This window comes from Beta vulgaris, chromosome 9 (genome assembly GCF_026745355.1).
Source record: "Beta vulgaris subsp. vulgaris cultivar EL10 chromosome 9, EL10.2, whole genome shotgun sequence".
Classification (NCBI taxonomy): Eukaryota; Viridiplantae; Streptophyta; class Magnoliopsida; order Caryophyllales; family Amaranthaceae; genus Beta; species Beta vulgaris.
In genome coordinates this window covers 21899619-21913853 of record NC_079210.1, presented here as the reverse complement: position 1 = coordinate 21913853, position 14235 = coordinate 21899619, and the positions used below count along the sequence as shown (strand labels likewise).

General features: G+C 34.3%; 1 long non-coding RNA gene across 1 annotated transcript; it reads left to right on the top strand.

The window, feature by feature from the left end:
- The first annotated feature begins 203 nt into the window (after positions 1-203).
- LOC130590012 (uncharacterized) lies at positions 204-3288 on the top strand. The gene is made up of 2 exons (XR_008967592.1): positions 204-1443; positions 3034-3288. It is a non-coding gene; the product is annotated as an uncharacterized LOC130590012 (long non-coding RNA).
- The last annotated feature ends 10947 nt before the right edge of the window (positions 3289-14235 follow it).

The following is a 14235-nucleotide window of genomic DNA, read 5'->3' as shown; positions in this document are numbered from 1 at the left end:
TTGATTAAAGACCATTCGGGAGAGGATTTAATTGATTGATTAAGTGATTATTCTTGAGGACCATTCGAGTGAGGACTCGAGTATTTTAGAGGAAAACTAAACCTTGCATAATCATCTCCGTTACTTCACAATCGCAAACATTCATTGTCCATTCTTATTCATACTAGTAACCTAAACTCTAGGCCTTCCTATTTGATATTTTAACTCGCTTTATTTGATAGTTCTTTGATATTAGCTAGTGGTTGTTACCAAATCATTTTAAACCCCCAGATACCCTTCAATTAGGTAGTCTAGACTTGATAGACTTTAATTAGTCCTTTTTCCCCTGTGGATCAATCCTTGACTTGCCTTTACTACGTTCTCAGTAATTGCTTGTTAGGTTTTATAAATATTGTTTGGAAAGTGATTTTTGGTGTCTTAACGACACACTAAAAATGTGCATGTATGATTGCAAATTTTGAAGAAAATTGCGAAAAAGAAAGGCAAAAGAAATGAAAGAAAGAAAGCTCTTATTGTTTCATTTGGATTTCTATTGAAAAGAAAAAAAAAAGAGGAGCAAATTGATGAGAAAATTGAAATAAAAAAGTGAAAAATTCAAAGTGAAAATCAAGGTGATGTGTGAGATTTTGATTTGAGATTGGTGTTAGGACTAGCTTGGGAGACTTTTTACCCTTAGTTTGCACTCCGCTTTACCCTTTTTGCACCACATTAATAAATTTTCATCCACACCTTTAACCTACCCTCGTTACAACCTTAATAAAGTCCATTTTGACTTCTAGATTGGACTTGGTCGATTTAGTAGTGGCGGGTGAGATTTTGTGCAAGTCATTATGAGGGTCATCAAAATATGGTAGAGGCGAGCTATTATGGGTAAGCATGCCTAGGGAGGAGTCAAACTCGGGACTTGGAAGTGGAGAGGATTGAGTGTAACACCCCGTATTTTATACTCGTTTGTATTAATTTATTTGCTGGAGATAATTTCAGATTTCTTTTATAAAAAAAAAATATTTTTTTTGACTAAATTTGACTTTACCTTTGAAGTGGTTAAAAAAAAAAACTGATTCCTAGATTTCCTAGGTTAAAACCTAGCTAACCTTATTTAAAAATAGAGTAAGAGAAGAAAACAAAAAAAAAAAAAAAGAGGAAAAAGGGTTGGGTGTTTCCCGTAGCCTTCCCTTACATTCATTCATTCTTCTACATTTTTTTTCTTCCTTCTTCCATTGTTTTTTTTTCTTCTTCAATACTCCATCAAAGCTACTACTTTTCTCTATCAATCATCATCAAACTTCAACTCTTGTTCGTCGGCTTCAATATCTCTTGGTTTTGTGGGTGTTTTGAAGAAGAAAATTTTTGGGTTATTGGACTTGCTGTTTTCGGATCAAGAGGTCGAGATTGTTGGGTCCCTTATAGTGTAATTTCACTTTTATTACTTCCCTTAATCAAGTAAGTTATAATCTTAAGTTTTATTTCGTATTTGGTGATTGATTTTCAGAATTTGGGGATTTGTTAAATTAGGGTTCTTAAATAAATTGAATTGGGGGAAATTTATGGTGTGGGAAATTTATATGAGAGATTCATGTTTGATGGTTAATTTGATTAAGTTATCATGATTTGGGGGTTTACTTTGCTAGTTGTTAGTTTCGAAATTTATTATGAAATTCTTATTATGTTGGTTTGGTGTGTATTAGTGTTGTAGTTGTGAGTAGCTATATATGGTCTTTTAACAAACAATTGGAAGTTCATTAAAATTTGCTGTTGTGAGCTATTTTAGTCTTCGGACTCTCACTGTTGATGGGTTGAATTTGTAAAAGGGTGTATGTTGTGGATTCATCACAAAACAGAGTAGTTTTTGTAACTTGATTCAATAATAGTGTGTAAATCATGGCGTGATAGTGTGCACTGTGTACTGTGCAAATCATGGCATGATTCATTGAGTTTGACTTACTTTTCATATAATTGAGCTTAATTATTGTTTTAAATTTTACTAACAATTATGCATACACATGTACAATGTGTTATTAGTTGAGGCATAATTACTAAAATTCTTGTTGATTACTAGTCTTTATTGCTGTAACTAGTTTGTCATTTATTTATTTACTTTGTCTAAGTTGCTCTTTTATAGTGTTGTGGTGTGCCATGGTTGTGCTAAAGTATCAGTGAGATAGTGTTGTGTTGTTATACTAGTTTGGGATTATGTCATTTATAGGTGAGTTAAGTGGAGTATAGTCAAGAGACTTATACTATATTATTATATTGTAGATTGCGGGTTCGTAGAGGAACCTTTTTGACTTGAGATTGAGATACATTGACTGTGTTTGCTACTAATGTAAGATTTCTTACTGTGCTTGTACAGATGAGTTGAGAAACTGTTTTATAATGTTTGGAAATTTATTTTTACAATGAGATTGTTTTATGAAGTTTATACGTTGAGATTTAAATGGTTTTCGATATTTATATTGAAAGAGTTTATGAGATTATTCCTGAGATTTATATTAAAAGGAGGAAGTTCCTCAATGTTACCAAGTTGAGATTTTGAAAGGAGGAAGTTCCTCACCCTTACGAGGGTTTATAGAGTTTTATTGTGGGGTTGCCGGTAAGCGGTTTTCTCCGAGTTTGGAAGTATGTTGAGTTAACAGTGTCTCAACAATCTATTTTAGTAGTTGGGAGTATGTTGATCAATACTCTTGCCACTTGTCTTCCTTCTTGGTACATTATCAAGTTAGGGGTATGCATACTAGGGACTTTGGTGTTTACCTTGTCTAGTGAGCCTAGTTAGCTCATTGGATTTTTATTACTTCCTACTTACAGATTACGAAAGGTTATATTTGAAAGTTTTACAGAATAGTTCAGAAAGAAAGAAAGATCGTATTTGAGGTTATTAGAAAGTTAATTTTATATATATGATCTGTACACCTTGTAAATGAATTTGTAAGATATTCCTATATATCTTACTTGCACATTGAATAGTTTTGTTTTATTTCAGTATTAAATCTTGCTCAGCCTTTGGCTGATATTACAGTGTTTAATGTGCAGGGACTTGGAGATAGTTAGCTCCAGTTGGGTTAAAGAGTGCGTTGGATCCCTTTTGATTTAATAGGACTTTAAAAAGACTTCCGCTGTTATTTATTTATTTATAAGATTTATGTTCTGGTTTGTAATAATTAATTTTACATTCTATTTAGTTGGTCTGTAATAATTAGTTAAAACTTATTGGTTATTGTTTTAGTTAGAACCATTAGCCTTGCAGTTATTATTAATAATTATCGCGGCGTAGCACCTTTGGATTTCCGAATTTATTATATTAAGTTGATTTTAGAAGTATTGGAAATTCAGGGTTGTTACATTGAGAAATCACTCTTAAAAAGCCTATTTTTCAAGGAGATTCGGTTGATCGGGGGATTGGATCTCTTAAGTCACTCTTGTGCTTCCTTGTCATCTTCCCTCTTGTGTTTGGTTGGTCTCCTAAATCTTGTTATGAACTCATTTAGCTTGCATGTCATGTTTGTAGCTTTTCACATAGAGCAGTTAGGCAAGTGTATTTCATGGTTTTTCCTTTTTCATCTTTTTCTCCTTTTCTCTTTTCTTCTTTCTAATTCTTGATTTACATGAGGACAAGTAAAATGCTAAGCTTGGGGGGGTTTGATAAGTGCGTTTTTAACGCACTTTATGGACTTCTTTTAGCTTATATTGACCCTCTTTCTCTCCTTTCTTCCATTTTTCTTCTCCATTTCCCCTTATATTTCATTCACTTGATTTTTCTTGATCATAGTGATATTTTGCTAGATTTTCAGTCATTTTTGACCGAATTTCTAGTACATTTGCTTTCACCCTGTTTTATATTCTTAATATAGGTGGAACTACCTAAGATGGATATGAGTTATAGAGTTTGCAAAATAAAGCAATGAAAATAGAGCACGCGTTCAGAAATGGTGTGCTTGCACCATGCCCCATGTCCGCTCGCACAAAGAAGCACATAGTGCCTTAAAATCTTGTATGGAGAACTTGAAGAACACCACTTTTAAACCACAAATCAGATAAAGGTAATTCTAGTTAGAGGTAAAAGCTCGTTTCGATATCTTTCCAACGACTGGTGATAAGCATGATTTGGATATAAAATGAAGAAGTTATGCTCGTTTTAAGTTGAACTATTCAACCAGATCAGAAGGTTCTGGTGCGCCCGCACCTTGTTGTAGTGTTCCCGCACCATTCGAATTCGCAAAAGAAAAAAAAAACTCGAGGCTGCTTAAAAACGACAGTTTTGTTTTAGTTGAAGACTTATGCTTTATTCTAGAGTTTACAAAGTACTAACTAGGGTTTATACTAGAGAGATAAACACTTTAGTTTTATCGAGATTTGAGATTAATTAATCATAGTTTGTGATTCCGATAACATTCAAGGTACTTTTCATTCAATTTAATTCGAAGTTTCAGTTTTTATTTCATTCTTTTCGTTGTTGTTCTTGTTCTTCCTTATTATTAGTTCTTCATTCTTATAGCCTCATAATTCTTATTTCTAGTAATTTAAGTATCTCTTAATCATATTTAGCCTTGGAATAGTCTTAGAATTTATGTTTAATTGCCTAGAATCCATGATTAGTGAGTAGTTTCTTATCTAGGGTTAGGGTGAAAGTATAGACTAGAGTTTTAAATGTTTTGTTTATGTAATTGTGATGTTTTAAAGAAGTTTATGCATTGATCTTGGTGTTTTGAGACCTTAGGATAGATATTGATCATATTTATACTTTGGCATTTTTAATTCAAATGTTCTTAAATCGAATTTTGAACTCTTTTATCATCCTAAAGAATCAAATTAATTTTTAGGCCAAGATATTGGGTACAAATTAAGGGGATCCTTTATTCGGGGTTTTTTGAATTTATAGAATCTCTTAATCAATTGACTAAAGACCATTCGAGAGAGGATTTAATTGATTGATTAAGTGATTATTCTTGAGGACCATTCGAGTGAGGACTCGGGTATTTTAGAGGAAAACTAAACCTTGCATACTGATTATCTCCGTTACTTCACAATCGCATTAACATTCATTGTCCATTCTTATTCATACTAGTAACCTTAACTCTAGTGCCTTCCTATTTGATATTTTAACGTGCTTTATTTGATAGTTCTTTGATATTAGCTAGTGGTTGTTACCAAGTCATTTTAAACCCCCAAATACCCTTCAATAAGGTAGTCTAGACTTGATAGACTTTAATTAGTCCCTTTTCCCCTGTGGATCTACCCTTGACTTGCCTTTACTACGTTCTTAGTAATTGCTTGTTAGATTTTATAAATATTGTTTGGAAAGTGATTTTTGGTGTCTTAACGACACACTAAAAACCTCTTATCATGTATATGTGTTGATCATGGTTATGCCTGTATTGATCCGGTGATGACCCATTTGGTGACCATTCTCTATGGATCAATAGTGCATCGTCCATTACAAGTTTGAAGATGATCCATCATGGGTTCGGGATTGGAGAGTTTGTGTTCACTATATACTTTATTTGACTTTCTAATTTTAATCTTTGACTTTGACTTTTGAGGTTTACTTTGACTTTCGTTGGTTTGACTTTTATAGCTGACTTTTTGGTTGACTATGTTTTATTTCTGAAGTTTATTTATTATGTATTTGCTTTAAAATTCTAAATAAGCTGATACATTATCACATGGGGGCGATAATACTTTGGTAATTCTCTAAGTTTATATTGAAAAGGCATTTTGGAAAATAGAGAATTGTCGAAGTGTTAAAAAGTGGTATCTTGGAGCTTTAGGTTTTTATTGGCATTTCGGGCCGAATTTAAATTTTTAGGCGCCTAGATTGATAGTGACTTGGAATGAATTCATAGAAATCGAACTCCTACTTATTCGTTTTCTTCAAATCACTTTTCGAAATATTTTTTTTTACTTCCTCCCTTTTTTTTTTATTGCAACAGTTTCCTAAAAGAGATATAATTAATTACTGCAACACTTTCTACTTTTGCTTTTCCTTTCTCTCTATCTCTCTGCAATCACATGGGGTCCTCTCATTTTTTTTTTCCTCTCTACCTCTCTCCTACCCGAATTTTGCATTGAAGTTGATGAAAAAAAAGTGTTACAAGTAAAATAAAAACAGAAGAAGTATTATAGATTTTGAACACTTATGTTTTTTGAATCATTTCCGAAATTTTTTTTTAGTTCGAAAATTCGAACTTGTTCAAAAAAAAAATTTATTTTCGTTATTTATATAAATTTGAAATATATTAATTACTTATTTAATTATTTATTTTAATACTTCTAGTTTATTTGGATTACTTTATTAATTTGTGAGAGATGGTTATTATATTGAAGGGCATATAGGATAAAAATATTATATGTCTGCATTAAGTAGTTAGTTCAGTATGATTACATTTTATTCCCTGCTAATTGTTTATGTTATTTACGTGCTTTATACGATTGTTATTCTTACTTATTGCTTATTGATGGGATTATACATTAAGTGAGAGTACCAACTGCCTATAGGAGTTATATTTATCTGTTATAGGATCTAGATATGTCTAGTAGTAGGATATTTTGGGTGGGGAGCTATGCCAACCTAATCGTATTGAGCAATGATGAGATGGATGGGGGATTTGATTCTAATGATGAGAGTTTTACTAGTATTGAGCTAGAGATGCGTAGGATGTTGAAGGTCGGCAGTCCAGACAGTGATGATGATATCATACAGGAGATTGATCGTGCTGGCAGTCAGACTCGGAGAGATATCTATGATGTTGTGATGAGGAGTGCGTTTGGGGAGCTGAGGTACCCTGTGCCAGATGAGTATGATGAAGATGATGTGTTTGATAATGTATCTCCCTAGATTATGTGCCTATTATTTATTCTTTCAGAATATATGTTGGATAATTAGTCCAACAATGGTTTAAATGTATTCTTAGTGCCTTTATTTTGTTTAGGAAAAGTACAGTATTATGGCCGGAAAAAGATTGCTACTAGCATCTTTTGAGGAATAAAAAGGAAATATTTAGTTATCCAAGTGAGCAAGAATTTATTTTGGCATGTGATTGGGAGCGAGTATATTGATTTATTTGTTATAATTGAATTTTTAATTGATCCTCACATGTGTTTATTCTTGATGAGAATTTTTCATGAATGATCATATGATTGATAATGAGTTACTATGTGGTAATATTATAACTTCGTGACAAATTCTATGTTGATGCATTCTGGTATGGTGAAATCAAATGTTGCCTTCATAGAGAATTACATGTAAGTTGTGTATCGAAATCTAAAGCAGAGTTATGTTAATTTTAGCTCGCGCAGTAGAATGGCTAACAACGGTAACGATTTAGCTTCTACTATTATCATATTCGCAGAGAAACTAACTCAAAAAAGAGATAAGCATCCCGATTATGCTTTGGACATGCTTAAAATACTAGCCAAAGTTAAGCCACCATACTTTAAGGGGTAAGCTGATCCTACCTTCTTAGATAGTTGGATAGGGAGTTTGAGAAGATTTTTAGGGTTGTGAATTGTCCTAAGGGTATGAAAGTTAGTCAAGTTGTATTGTATCTAAAAGATGAGGCTGGCTTATGGTGGAGAGAAAATGGGGATAGATTGGGTGTTGTTGAGGGATTTAATTAGGATTCCTTTATTACTACTTTAAGAGGGAAGTTTTACCATGAAGGCCCATAATTCATAAACCTTAGGATAGGGAGCATGACCATCTCTGAGTACTATAGTAAGTTCATAGCATTGTCGAGGTTTGCACCTGAGGTTGTTGCCATTGAGGACTTAAAGGCTCAAAGATTTGAGCAAGGTTTGACTGAGAAAATACATCTGGGGTTAGGTGGTGCAACTTTTTCATCTCTAGACATTGTGTACGGAAGAGCCGCCCATATTTATGGTCTTCAGTCGAGGCGTGACAAGAAGAATGTTGTAGTGGTTGAGGAGAGAAAGGATTTCAATGCTGGAGCGAGGAAATCAGGGGAATTACAATAAGAATAGGAATGGAATGGGAATTTCGAAGGGAGAAATGGTCATGTCTATAATAATAAGGGCCAATCCGAGAGGGTTTACCATTATAAGAAGTGCAGTAGGAACCATCCTCGTAGAGATTGTAAAGGAGACCTAGTAGCTTGTAACTACTGCCAGAAGAAGGGCTACAAGGAGTATGAGTGCTTCACCAAGCAAAAGAAAGAGCAAAATGGTGATGGGAATGGTAACTAGGTGAGGTATGGGTTCAACCAGTCAGGAAATCAAGGTTTGAAACATGTAGGGTCACGGAACAACCAAGGGATCTACAGTAAGCCTGCTAGTGAGAACAACAATCAGAGTATGGCTCCGAGTAAATTGTTTGTGATGAGTAGCAATGAAGCTGACGATTTGCCGATGTAGCCAGTCCTTTTTCTATTAACTTCGTTCTCGTTAAAGCGTTATTTGATTATGGGGCGACTTATTCATTTGTTTCGTCGTCTGTCATTAAGAGTTTGCGGTTGGTAGATTTTGATGTGATTGATTTGCCTATTAGTATACCTACTGGAGAAATCATAATGTCTACCAAGTAGTTTAAAGATTTGCCTTTGAAGACATGAGATTGTGTATTTCCTTCTAATTCGATAGAATTCAATTTGGGAGAACTAGATGTTATTTTTGGGATGAATTGGTTAGGTTGCTACAAGGCCAAAATAGACTGTGAAGCTCAAAAGGTAGTGTCGGGAAGCCCTTTGGGGAAGTTAACTTCATATCAACATTTTGGGAAGCGTAAGAACTTTGGGGTTTTATTTTTTGCAATGCAAGTGAAGAAGGGGTGTGAGCTATTTTTAATGTAGTGTGCAAGATGTGAGTAAAGAGGTCGGATTGAAGATCGAGGATGTTCCAATCGTGAATGAGTTTGTGGATGTGTTTCTGAGTGAGATTTCACGTATGCCACCTGCAAGAACTGTTGAGTTCGCCATGGACTTAGTTCCTGGAACTGCACCTATTTCTAAGGCACCTTATAGAATGGCACCTCTTGAGATGAGTGAGTTGAAGATGAAGTTGCAAGAGTTGCTAAATAAGGGTTATATTAGGCCTAGTGCGTCACCTTTAGGAGCTCCTGTGTTTTTTGTGAAGAAGAAAGATAGGAGTATGAGATTGTGAATCAACTATAAGGAGTTGAACAATGTAACCATCAAGAACAAGTATCCTTTGCCTAGGATAGAGGACCTGTTCGACCAATTGAATGGAGCAAGCATGTTCCCGAAGATTGATTTGCGTTCGGGGTATCACCAGTTGAGAGTAGCTGATAGGATATAACTAAGACTGTGTTTAGGACGCGTTATGGTCATTACAAGTTTATTGTGATGCCGTTTGGATTGACCAATGCTCTTGCCATATTTATGGATTTGATGAATAGGATATTCCATGAGTTCTTAGATAAGTTCGTTGTGGTATTCATTGATGATATTCAGATTTATTCAAAGAGTGAAGAAGAGCATGATGAGCATTTTAAGGATAATATTGGAGATGCTTATGAAGAATCAGTTATATGACAAGTTCTCTAATTTTGAGTTTTGTTTAAAGAAAGTAGCCTTTTGTGTCATTATGTGTCAAAAGAATGAGTCTTTGTAGATCTTGTTAAGATTCAACCTGTTAGTGAGTGGCCTACTCCAAAGAATATGTCAAATATCAGGATTTTTCTGGGTTTAGCTGGCTATTATATTAGATTTCTGAGAGAAATGACCAATTTGATGAAGAAAGAGTCAAAATTCGAGTGGAGTGAGAAGTGCGAGGAAGCTTTCCATATTTTGAAGGAGCGTTTGAGCTCTGGACCCGTTTTGACCCTGCCTTATGGAAATGAGGGATTTGAGGTGTATAGTGATGCTTCAAAGAATGGTTTAGTATATGTTCTGCAGCCGAACGGGAAGGTGATTGTGTCTGCATCATGTCAGTTGAAACCATATGAGGCTAATTACCCTACCCATGATTTAGAGTTAGCTGCAATCGTGTTTGCCTTGAAATTTTGGAGACATTACCTTTATGGGACAACCTGTAAGATCTTTACCATAAGCTCTTGAACTACATTTTCACCCAGAAAAGACCTCAGTATGAGACAGAGGAGATAGTTAGAGTTGATAAAGGATTATAACCTAGACATCCAGTATCATGAAGAGAAGGTGAATGTAGTTGTCGATGCTTTGAGTAGGAAGTCGAGCCGTAGCATGAATGCCTTGGTAGTTCCTGAGGAATTGTGTCGAGATATGAAAAGGCTAAGCCTAGAAATTTTAAATCCTGGGGAGATCGAGGTAGTGATATCTCGTTGAGGTTGTCAGTTTTCAACGAGATCAAAGAGGGTCAAGTTGGAGACGAGCACTTACATAAGAGTAAAGGAGAAGATGAAGCAAGGTAAGGAAGTCGATTTTAAGATTCATGATGATGTAAGTTTGAGGTTCAAAGGAAGGTGGTATGTACAACCAAAATGTAATGAGCTTAAGAGATGATTTATGGATGAGGGGCATAATAGTTCATATTCTGTGTACCCTGGGGGTGACAAGCTGTATACGGATCTTAAGGAGATATATTGGTGGCCAAATATGAAGAATGAGATAGCTAAATTCACGTCCAAGTGTCTAATCTGTTAGAAAGTGAAGATAGATCATAAGAGACCAATGGGGAAGGTTCAATCCTTAGAGGTTCTTGGATGGAAGCGAAATTCTATCTCAATGGATTTTGTGACTGATTTGCCGAAGACGAAAAACGGCAATGATACTATTGGGTTATTGTGGACCGTCTAACGAAGTTTGTCGTCTTCTTCCCAATTAAACAGACATGGAAGAAGAATCAACTTGCGAAGACGTATAATATTAAGCATGTAGTGAGATGACATGGCGTCCCAACAGATATTATTTCAGATCGTGATTCGAGATTCCTCTCGAAATCATAGAAAAAGGTCTAGTTGAATTTTGGGAGGACATTGAAAAGGAGCACTGCATTTCACCTTGCAACCAATGGTTAGACTGGGAGGACTCGCCAGACTATGGAAGATATGTTGAGAGCGTGCGCCATTAACTTCCAAGATAGTTGGGAAGAGCAATTAGACTTGACTGAATTTTCATGCAACACTAGTTATCATGCAAGCATCAAGATGACTCCTTTTGAGGCATTGTATGGAAGGAAGTGTAGAAGTCTCATTTGCTGGAATAATTTTAGTGAGAATATAGTATTGTGGATATAATTTATTGAGGAGACCGTTAAGAATGTGAAGTTGATTCAGGCTACAATTCAAGCTGCCCAAGATAGATAGAAGAGTTATGTGGACTTAAATCGCAGAGAAGATAAATTCGTAATGGGTGATAAAGTGTTTTTGAAAGTATCACCAACTAAGGGAGTAATGAGATTTGGGAAAAAGGGAAAATTGAGTGCTAAGTATGTTGGCACGTATGAGATTATGCAAAGAATTGGGAAGGTAGCTTATAAGTTGGATTTGCCAATGGAATTTGATAAAATGCACGACGAGTTTCATATTTCCCAACTCAAGAGATATATCCCTGATGAGAGTCATGTTTTGGAGCCTGAAAGAATCCAAATTGATAGTAGCCTCACATATGAGGAAAGGCCTGTGAGAATTCTTGATAAAAAGGTGTGTAGTACACGCAATAAGGATGTGAATATCGTGAAAGTGTTTCGGACTAACCACGAGTCTGAAGAAGCAACGTGGGAAGCCGAACACGAAATGAATAAGAAGTATCCTGAGTTATTTCTTGAGGTGAGTTATGAGGGCGTAACTCGTTCTCTTTAAGGGGGGAGGGGTAGAGTGCGATAGAATTTCGCGCTTTTTACCTTATTTTATGGTATTTTTATGCATGTTTTGGCGAGTGCACATGTTGGTGCAAAATTAATAGATTCTCAGTGTATAAAATGTGTTCATGAGTAACACAAGTGGTTTAAAGTTGGTAAAAGTGTACACATGTGTGACACAAGTATTTCTCAAATGGAAGTTACGTCAAAAACTTTTGAGAAGTGTGAGTTTTCATGCCAAGTTTCGGGATGAAACTTCTTTTAAGAGGTGTAGACTACAATCCCCAGTAAATTTATCAATTTTATAAATGTATTTTAATGTATATTTATATACAATTTAGTATGTTTTAATAATTAAACAATTTATTTCTTGAAAGGTTGACTATTTGAAAGTGAAAGGAATTATTTTAATGAATTTAAATAATAAAATATTTTATTTAGTCATGCTTTGAAAAATTACTTTATAGCTAAGCTAACAGAGTTTAAGTAAAAGAATTTTAATATTGGGTTAGAGGAGCCCAAACCTTATAGTTTTTCCTATGAACATCTTCATTAAACTAACCCATCATAGCCCGATTCATTGTTGGACCCCTAATGGGGGAACTTATAAATACCCTTTACTACATAATTCCCCACACATTACCACATTTTATTTTCTCTCTCTTCCTCCCCTTAATTTTTTCGGCCCCCTCCTTTTCTTTTCCTCTGTTTCTTTTCTTCTCCTCGCCTTCCTCCACCAATTTCTCTCGGTCCTCTCAGTTAACCGGCCGCCGCTATAGCCACCACTAGGCCGCTGTCAGCCACGCAGCCCAGCACTTTTCCTCCTTGCTCGGTTGTCGTGTTTCTCCCTCCTTCGTTGCTTGATTATTTTTCTTACTCCTCAAGTTTCATTTAATGCAAAGTTTATATTTTTACGGATGATATATATATATATATATATATATATATATATATATATATATATATATATATATATATATATATATATATATGCTTAAACTATAGTTTGGTAATTTAATTATGAATCTAAGATAATTAAATTTTAGATTTACTTATTATGTTTGAATTGGAATTTTAATTATCAAAGCATTGATTTTTAGGATTTTATGAGTTGGAAGATCATAGTGGAATATTATAGTTTATGAAATTGAGTATTCTTATAATTCTAAATATGTTTAAAAAGGGTTTTAGTATATTATATGTGCTGGAAATTTAAAAAGGATGTTGATGATGGAGTTTTTATGATTTAAATATGAGTTTTTAAGGGTTTTTAACAACTAGTGTAGTAGTACTATACTAGGAGGTTTTAATAATTAAGTTTTAATGATGGAAAAGGTTTTTAAACACTTTTAAGAAGGATTTAAAATATTTTATTATTGCTGGACATTTATAAAGTATTGATTGTGGATTATATTGGTTATTTTAGGTGGAGTATTCTCTTTAGGCGACTTTTAATATTGTGAAAGTGGCCTCTCGATTTGTCTACATAAGGTACGTACATACCTATGTATTGATTGGATTAGTACCATGTTCTAAGGATGAGAAATTATGTAGTATCATGTATATCGAAATATTTTTAGTTAATATGTGATTTCTATTAAATTGGATTTGCATGTTTTATGTCGTTGTGTTAACCATGTTGGTTATGATATTAATATTATTTTTGTATGGAATATTGATGCAAGCATATGGGATTTAGGAACTCTATTTTATTAATTTACATAAGGGATTAATATTTTAATTCCTAGTTTATTAAGAGTTTCATCTGCATTAGGACTTTAATTGCTTTAGGATTGTGTTTTATTCAGACTGGGCGTGTGGAAAGATGATAGAATTATTTGTTATTTTATGATCATCTTCTTTACCGTCTTAGTTCTAGTTGGTTTCTTGTTTGGCTTGTACTATTTATATTATTGTTGGCCATTAAAAGTCAGTTGAGTTTTGAGTTTTATTCCTTAGTGAATTATTGTTTTTGGAGAGAATCCAAACCGTTTCAAGAGTGAATCCACAACCCTATTTGAATCTTTGATGTGGATTCATCAGAGTTCATCATATCCTTGCTTATTTTCGGATTTTATTGCTGGTCATCATCAAAGAATTTGATCGCTCTTATTCACTTATACTCCCTCCATTTCCTAAAGATCTTCCCACTTACTGTTCCTACAGATACCAAGGAAAATCAAGTTGTGTGGGACATGGTGTGAGTAAAGTAGGAGAGAGAAAGGGGTTAGGATAAATAAACAAATAAAAAGGGGTTAAAGTAGGAGAGAGAAAGGGAGTAAAATTGAATTAATAATGTAATGGTGGACCATATGATAGTGACATGAGAGGGTAAATAGGGAAATTTGTTTTGCCAAATAAGGAATAAAGCAAAAGAGGGAAGATCTTTTGGAAACACCCTTAAACGGAAAGAGGGAAGATCTTTAGGAAACGGAGGGAGTATTCAAGATTGCACCTTTTAATTCAAGAAACTTATATAAAAAC